General features: G+C 39.8%; 1 long non-coding RNA gene across 1 annotated transcript; it reads left to right on the top strand.

Annotated features, from left to right (window-relative positions):
- The first annotated feature begins 164 nt into the window (after window positions 1-164).
- On the top strand, window positions 165-4,566 carry LOC112157400. The gene is made up of 3 exons (XR_002921150.2): window positions 165-1,102; window positions 2,537-2,687; window positions 4,301-4,566. It is a non-coding gene; the product is annotated as an uncharacterized LOC112157400 (long non-coding RNA).
- The last annotated feature ends 4,448 nt before the right edge of the window (window positions 4,567-9,014 follow it).

The following is a 9,014-nucleotide window of genomic DNA, read 5'->3' on the forward strand; positions in this document are numbered from 1 at the left end:
TTTATTTGGCCCTTTTAGGAAAACTTGTTGAATAATTATAATAATAGTAATAACCATAATAAAATGTTTTATTGCAAGGATTGGACACTTTTTAACTATGCCACCAGGGGGCAGTAGACAGACCAGTATGACACAGCAACTCAAACCATTTACTAATGTTTTTTTGTGTTTAAAAAATATTTTGAAATAAAAAGATGCTGATTTACTGTATACAATTGATTCATCTTATATAAGCTACATGCAAATACATTTGCATTAATTGTATTAATCTTTGTGTTTCCAGGTTAAGAAGAATTTCTTTAGTCAGAAATGTGAAGTCTGACAGATGCAAACAGGAGAGGGGAATGTCTGCAATCTTCCAGTAGGGGTAGCTGTGGTTCTATTGCAGAGGTCACAGTGCACACACGCACACACACCAATACACAAACACAGTTTTACCAGCTGTGCGTGTGCAGACTCTACATCCTGTCAGGCTGTGATATCTTGATACTGAGGCCTGTGTGTTTTCAGGATTTAAAAAGACAGCTCACCGACTCCAGCATGAATGAATGTTACACAACACTGAAATCAGAGAGTGTGCATCTTTCTGGGTGCACCACAAAACTGTGGCAGCCTCATGCACTGTTAGAGCACAGTCACACGGCAGGAAAGGACTGTTTACTGTTAGTGTGAGAAGATTGGCCTTGTTTATTTAAAACAGCTGACAAGTGACTTCTACCTGACTCCTCCGAAGCATCAAATGATCTCTAATCTATTTTACGACAGAAATTCACTGAAATTCTTACATTTTACACCCATTCATACATTTGTCTTTTCTTTTATGTTTTATTTTATAGTCTTTTGTTGAGATTATTTTATATTTTCTCACTTTGCTGTTAATTGAATGTATTAATTTGAGAAAAAATGACAGCACTAAATCTAAGGGATCAGATAGCTGGACATGTTTCATGTCTTTCAGTGTATCTTCAGCACTTCCTGGCGTGTGTGTGAAGTGTGTTTGCTTTGGCAGCATCCTGTTCTCCACAGATGGCAGCTCTCTGTGTGAAGTCTCCTCTGACAACTGCCAGCAGGCCCGATCCTGCACAGACAAAGAGGATGAGAGGTGTGTGATGACACAAAGTGGAATCTGTCAATAAAATTCAAATACCAGCACACCATCAATGTGAATTATTTTGTTTTTAATTAATCATATTTAAGGCTTGTCCTCTTAGTGTGGTCATGATTTTAATATTTTGTTCACCAATGTTTATAACAAATGCTGTTTGGGACTGACGTATGGAAATCAGATACATTTTTAAGTTAAATATTAGAATTGGAATTAAATATGCTTGAATTGTTTGAGATACATATTTTGTTTTATGTTTTTATTGTTTTAGCCTAAAACAATTCCACATTTTTATAGAGTTTCTTCAGTATTTGTTTTATTTTAACCTTTATTTTACCAGGTGAAAATAATTCCAGTAAAACATTAAATATATCTTAAGACTCCTAAATAACACACACGTTGAATATATTCATAGTTATTTAACTACTTTAATCGAGTACCTTTGGTATGTTTCTACTTTCACTTACAATATATTTGTGGAGAACATCTTCTCTGAAGCTACGGACACGTATGTGACACGTGTTTAAGAACATGCTAAACGTCAGGATCTTGAACGTGCATTTAGCCCATGGTGTTCACATGGGACAAGCAGGGAGGGGCTTCTTTGTCTTCTTATTTTTCTATTTACTAACTCATATCCACCACCTACAGTTGAAAGAGGCTGGTGCAAATGTTGCTCCAGGCTGTTTTCTTTTACTGCTCTACTCCGATATATGAAAGACTTACATTTAATCTCCTCCCTGATCAGTTTTCAAATATTTGTAAATTCTGCGAATTCTATTCGTCACTACCAAATCTGAGTCCTGATTGGTCAAAGTTCAACTGGTTAAACTTTCAACACGTGTTCAGTACATGAATGTTTTTGTATGTAAAGCCCAAAAATAATCAAAACTTGCACAATTAAATGAAAGTGCAAGATTTTTTGAACGTGGAAGCCCAAAACATGCATTTGCATAGACTTTTCATTGGAAGAGGCTGCTTGAACACGTGTTGCCAACGGTAAAGTGAACTTTTTTTTTTTTTTTTTTTACTGAACTTTAACCTTATTTTCAGAAATATAAGAAGATTAAATGTCTTTCATCCATGCGTAACTTTGGGAAAGTAGTACAAAACAGTTAAAATTACAAAATCTAAAATGAGCTACAACATTTCTGCATCGTCAGAGTGCAGGAATGTTGATACTTTTAACTTTAGTCTTCTCTGTATTTTTACATTAAAGTAGTGATTTAAAGATATGTGTGGTATCTCCAAAATAGTTTTTTTCCATTGTTTGCTTGTTGTTTTTCCCTAAAAAATCAGTTTCCTTTTAGTTTTCACAGGTTAAACCTGTTTTCCTGATATGAACATAAAGGTTATTACATGATTTGTTGCTCAGTATTTGGCAAACAGCATTAATACCCTTCTCCTTTACTTTTATCATCCAATGAAAAGGAGACGTCTGGCTGTGATGTTGCTCCTGAGCTGCTCGAGTGTGATGAAGCGGAAACCAAATCCTCTCTGTGCGACAATCTGTCTGCCGCAGGAATCAACTCCTGGGACTGTTTGACCCAGTAACCTCTGAGCCTTTCAGATCGACCAGAAGGTACCTGCACTCTCACAAATCAGCTTTACTCCTTGGCGTGTCAACAGAGGCTCTGCGATCAGATGTGATTGATTCGCTCTTCCTCGGTGGCTGTGGCACAGATTGGAAGGTTGCGGCTTTGCTTCCCGCTTTTCCCATATTCCAGATAATCTGGGTAGCACCTGAGCGTCAGCTCTGACACCATCAGTATGAATGTATGAGTACATGGGTGAATGGGACTTGTGATTGCAAAGCATTCTGAGCTTTAATTAAAGTAGAAAAACCTTATATAATCATCAGTACATACTAGTGACTGTATATGAGAGACCCTTCCCCTATGGGCTCCAAGAAGCCAAAATCCCAAAGACCTCCATAGAGAAATAACAGTATTACTCAGTTATTCTATTTGTCAGAATGACCATTCTGGATCTGATACTTTTTTGGTAACATGTTCTTGTTTATACTCATTTAATGTCTTTAGTGCAAGTTGTTCAAGTCATTAACTGGCCAAAGTAGGTGGTGCCTGCTGCCAACCCCCATGTCCAATGGTCAAAGCATTTGATTCACAGATTTCATGTAGAACCCTTCTAAGTGGTAGACAGACCGACTCGGACTAATCACGGCTTACTGACGATTTCTAGTTCTAACCTGGCGGTGTCCGTATTGTGAAACAATGGCGACTGAATCGAAGTCATTTGGTTGGAGCAGGAAGTAGGTCATTTTTTATGGGTGACATGACACTGAATTGGTCCAGTTTTCACATACAGGTACAGGTACATGTACATGTACACATACAAGTACACGTACAGGTTCACGTACATACGTACATACAGATGACGGAGCCCCTGACCTGACATGGCGAAAAATAATCCTAAACCGTTCCCTCAAAATAATAATTAGTTCCCACAAAATAATAATTCTTTCCCACGGAGTAATAATTTATCTCCAAGAAATAATGATTCCTTTGAATGAGGTACGGATTGGTACAGATAGGTAGACAGAAAGACAGACGGACGGTCCTTCCAAACATTTGTGTCTGGGTTTATTTGCAGGTGTTCCGACAGATTTAATATGACTCTCCAGCCAAAGATACATCTGCGTATTAGTTCACTCTGTTTCTCTCTTTGTGTTTCCACTTTCAGTATTAGGTAAGGTGTACAGCTGTGTAAGAAGACATTAGCTTTTAAGAGATGGCTCAGTCCACCTCTTCTGCTTGTTATAAAACACTTAGAGCAGTTATTCATCACCACTGGATTGAATAATAGAGCAAGAGCCGCCAAGTGCTCCACACATCTGAATTCAATCTGGAGCGCGGCAGTGTCTTTCAGAAGAAGGCGAAGCTGAGTTCAAAGTGTTGTTTTCCAGGGGGAAAAAAAATCAAACATAAAAAATCTCTATCCGCTCGTCTCACAGAAGAGCAAAGGTTCAGATGAAAACCACAGGCCTGGCTGCTTCAGGGGGATGGAGTCGTGTGTCCGTTCCCCAGTTATTTTTATCTGCTCTCTGATCCATTACCGACTGTACGCACTCTCCAGGTGCAGCATCCTTTTATTCTCAAATCACCAACTGGAAGAGAGAGAATGAAATTACAGCGCGCCGCTGGCTGTAATTGTTTGAGACGTTCTTCTGGTCAGGCACAGAGGACACTGCAGGAGGAGGGACAGGAGGACGACGGATGGTCGGAGTTACCATTGAGAGAAAAAGCTCCTCCAAAAGGAGAGCATCACTGCTGCTCCAGGTATGACAGGGAAGAAGCTGGGAAGGAGAAAAGAAACTAAAAGATAGTCAGTGTTCCCTCATTTATGGTGGGGGATAGGTTTCATAAATAACACACAAATGGTGAAATCCCCAAAGTAGGATTACAGACGCTTTATGGCTGTAAACTCCTCACTACACATTTCATGGAGTTTGTACAGTGTGTCTCTGTACAGGAGACAAAGCATGGATGAGAATAATTGACAATGTCAACAGCCAACCAGGACACAGTTTAAAATAAATAAATAAATAAATAAAGCATCTAAAGTTCTGATGGGTGAACCATGACATAGAGAGGGAACACTCTATTAAGTCTTGGTCACCATAAGGGTCGACCCATATGGGGGCTAAAAGCTTTTGTCTTTAGAGACCCACTCCAATGAAAATCCTCTTTTTCATGGTTTTAACACATTCGTGTATCAATATTCTATATAAAATAATTTATTTATTTCTGAGTATTTCCTAATTCAAATCGTGTTGGATCAGAAAACCAGATGTTTACACTAATGACTCCATTTTCCTCGTCACAGAAGGCCTCTGGCTCAAAACTGTACGCCTGGATTGATTCGATATCACTCATCATTATTTTTGTGCTGTTGATGTTAGTTTGAGGCTATAAGTTTGCAACAGAGTTGATCCAAGCCAACAGTCCCGCCCACAACCCAGAACTGAATTTCTAATGAGCTACAGCCTCTGTGCATAAAATGTGTCTTGAAAACAACAAAAGCTTTTTGATTTTGGGCTAAATCGTCATAATCATAATTAAAAGACCACTGGGAATAATTTTACAATATAAAAAAATATGGTTGGAGTTGGACTTTAAGATGTCTTGCGGTTCCCTTGTGCCTCATGCAGCCACCATAAGAACGCCATGAAAACGGAACGAACCATTGTCGTGAGTGTGGTAAGTGTATGGTGAAGTATTTCTAAGGATCATTTCAGTTACACAGACCTACAAGTGATGCAGTCGTGGTCCGAATCTGAATTCTCCCTCTATCTATCCAATTGTAGGGGCATTTGGAGGGGTAAGGTTGTCCGAAATAGTTCTTTGAAGGGCCAACCCTCGTACGCACTTTGCTGCACAGGAGAAGAGCTTTTCTTCACATTGGTGAACTCTGAAGTACATTTAATTGTGAGTAATGACTTTTTTTTAGTATGACCTTTTTAAAGTGACAATGTTGTTGTGTATATTCGAGCGCTAGCAGCTCTGCAGTAATGTAGCGACTATTGATGACATCATCGAGTGGGAGAAACGTCCAAATTTGAAGTCAATATTTTTGCGTAACTCTTTGGAGAGCTAAATGTAAGGGTTAGGGAATGATTTGGATTCTGCTACACTAGAGCCAATAGTAGATGCAAGTACTGGCTCTTTACTGACCATGTGCAAAGTACACAAACTCATACGACATATAAACTGTTGTGGGATGTGTACACAAACTACACTGTGATTGTCTTATTTCCTCATTCCTAACATCCGTAGAAAAACATGCACAAACATGTTCTCTCTATGGCTTCACTGAGTGGTCTACAATCTTAAAATTTCATACAGGACACCTGTGTACGTGGTACAGGCTTGCCAATTTTTCACCTGCAGACAGCCTGTTTCCATCCTTAAAGGCAGTTGTGACATTGCACATCAAGTATGAGACAAACCAGAATCCACAACTGTATATACCTCTGCAGATACACATGCAAAATGATGGAAGGACGTTAAAATAAGCATTTTCTACTGTGGAAGAAATGCCGCTTTGCACAAGTTATATAACATATGGAAAGAGGAGTTTTCATCAGCTCAGACGTTCAATGTTTGATCTCGTTTTGGTACTGGATCCTTTTACATCAACCGACGGAGCTCTCGACTGAATGTTTGCAACCAAATTCACTTCTGCTCCATTTTTGTTTAAGTTTTCAGCCTCAAATGGTCAAAATGATTGACTACAGAAGCAACATTTGTTGAGAACTTGATCTGACTTTTGTTGCATTCAATAACAAATGGGAACTCACAGTTACCAGCGTCTTTCTGTTAAAACAATCAAAGGAAATGGCAGCAAGAGGTCAGGTTTCCTAGTCGGTCCAAAACCGCAACAATGGTGGACATTGTGAGAACGTCAGCCAACATGTGTGTGTGTGTGGGGGGGGGGGGCATCGTACCTAAGCCTCTTGCCTGAGCAAAAGCTGGTTGAGCTGCAGATGGAGACGAATGTGGATCCTACATGAATTCAGCAGCGTTAACTCTATGAGGTAAAAAAATATGGAAACCATACGAAGAATGAATCATGGTTATTCGGTCAGATCATCTGGGCTGCATTTTGTTACCGTTTGGAGCCCACAGATGAACCCACATGGGATCCATCTTTGAAGCCCACTTTGTAAAGATGGAGTAACCAAAACTTCAATGAACAATAACCCTTTTATATTTCCATTCTGATCAATTTTTGAGTTTTCCCAACAATCCAGATTTTCTGAAAGATTTAAAACACTGTATTTGTTTAAATGTAAGAGACATATCTGTTTGCTAAAGGAAGGAAATGAATGACATTTTCCAGTCAGAATCTATTGGGTGACAACAGGGACTATTGATCTCCCATCGAGTGTGAATATGTCTGTTACCGGCCTAACATTAATCCTCTGGGGGTCGTTTCAGGATGAACTGGATGCTTTTCCTCCCTCTATAACATATAAATGCATATATCATTGGTGCAGTTGGCCCAAAGACAGATTGGTGACCTTGTCTGGAGAGTCCATCAGTAGCTAGGATAGGCCCCAGCAACCCTGAGACCTTAAAACGGATAAACGTCCCACCCTTATCATCTTATGATCTTTTGTAAAAGCAGTGCCAGTTGTCTTTTGATGATAATAATGCAGTTTTTATACAGAATCAATAAACCTGTGTTGTTTTCTAGGACATAGTTTCTGCAGAACTGCAGTAGCTTATTAGAAGTTTGCCTCTGAGTGGTGGGTGCAGTTGGTGCAGAGCAAGCTCGCCCCCCTTCCCTTCCTCATCGTTGTTTACACACTCTCCCGCTGGCCTACAGTCCCTCACACCCACAAATTAGTGCAACAAAAATGGCGAGCAATCCAAGAAAACCAGGACGTATATCAATCTAATTGTCTAAAGTGAAGCTTGTGACCCACCTAACTAATTTTCTACATCACAAATATTATTTTTTTCCAAGAGCATTTTTTGTCTGCTCCTTATTCACAACAATTTCAATAAAGACATACTCAAAAATTCAATTTTTAGGTTAATTTTCTAATATAAGTATGTCCTCCATCATCAGAAAAAAATGCCACTAGTACACGTTACAAACACCAAAAACACAATTTTCATTGCAATGGTTCAACATGTGAGTTTGGAAAATGTCTCTCTTATGTTAGAAATGTTCTTCACAGAGTCTGGTTCTGCTGGACGGTTCTACCTTGTCTTCCATTTAGCTGTTCCTGAGCTGTTCCTCTCCAAAGTTACCTTAGCATAGTAAATACGACAAACGCACTGAAACTCTCCAGAGTGATTTGTTATTTAAAGATAATCTGCATTTGTTTGAAATGATCCAAACTAAACTGTATGGCAACAACCTTCAATCCTTCGGAATAAAGTGGATTTTATTTTATTTTTGTTGTTCTTGGTGTAGCTTTTTAAGACGACCTCAGTTGAGAGTTGGCACTTTATGGGAAAAAAATCTGAACTGAATTTAAATGTTCACGCTGCCATAGCAACACATCCTTTTCACACCAGTAGAACCCAAATGTGTTGGCGTGTCATGCATGAATTACCTTTACAGTCCCACTGTTTAACATTTTGTGACAGAAATGGATGGAGTAACGTACACGCAGAGTCACATTTAACAGAGAAACAAATGTGAACTGGCAGCCACCCTTTAACAGATGGACGCTGACAGGTGCAGCGTGCCCTCACCTCACATGGAGGTCCGATCCAGCCCTTTCTGGGTGGGGTTTGCCTGTCCTTCTCATGCATGTATGTGCAGATTTTTCTAGGTATTCTTTCGCCTTCAGGCTGTCGGAAAAACACGCGTGTCAGGCTGATTAATGAGTCAGAAGCGCCTCAGAGGGGTGTGTTGTTTACTTCTTTGTGGCCCTGATGTGGACAGGTGACCTCTGATGGGTGCGCCAGTCATCTGACCGGATGACAGCTTTGATAGGTGCCAGCAGACCCCTTTGACCCCAAAAAGAATGAATATTTAAACGGGAAACAAAATGATCTGGAGGCTGGGTTTGTGCTTTATTCTGAGGATGCTCCACATATTTATGGAATGTTGTTTAATCCAATCATTTATAATCTTGTGTTGGTAGCATCATCAAAGAATTTGGTCAACATCTTAAAGACAAACATTTTTACGTCTTGCTGCTGCTCTGATGCACCCTTTCCACAAGCCCTGCCATTTTGTTCACCTGGCAGGTGAACCCAATGATCTTAATCAACACTTGCCAGGTATTTAAGACAGAGGAGGCCTCACCAAGGCAGGCAGGGCACAGAGTAGGAGGCGGCTGAGGTTGAGGTTGAGGTTGAGGTTGAGGTTGAGGTTGAGGTTGAGGTTGAGGTTGAGGTTGAGGTTGAGGTTGAGGTTGAGGTTG

Source organism: Oryzias melastigma, linkage group LG1, assembly GCF_002922805.2.
Source record: "Oryzias melastigma strain HK-1 linkage group LG1, ASM292280v2, whole genome shotgun sequence".
Taxonomy (NCBI): domain Eukaryota; kingdom Metazoa; phylum Chordata; class Actinopteri; order Beloniformes; family Adrianichthyidae; genus Oryzias; species Oryzias melastigma.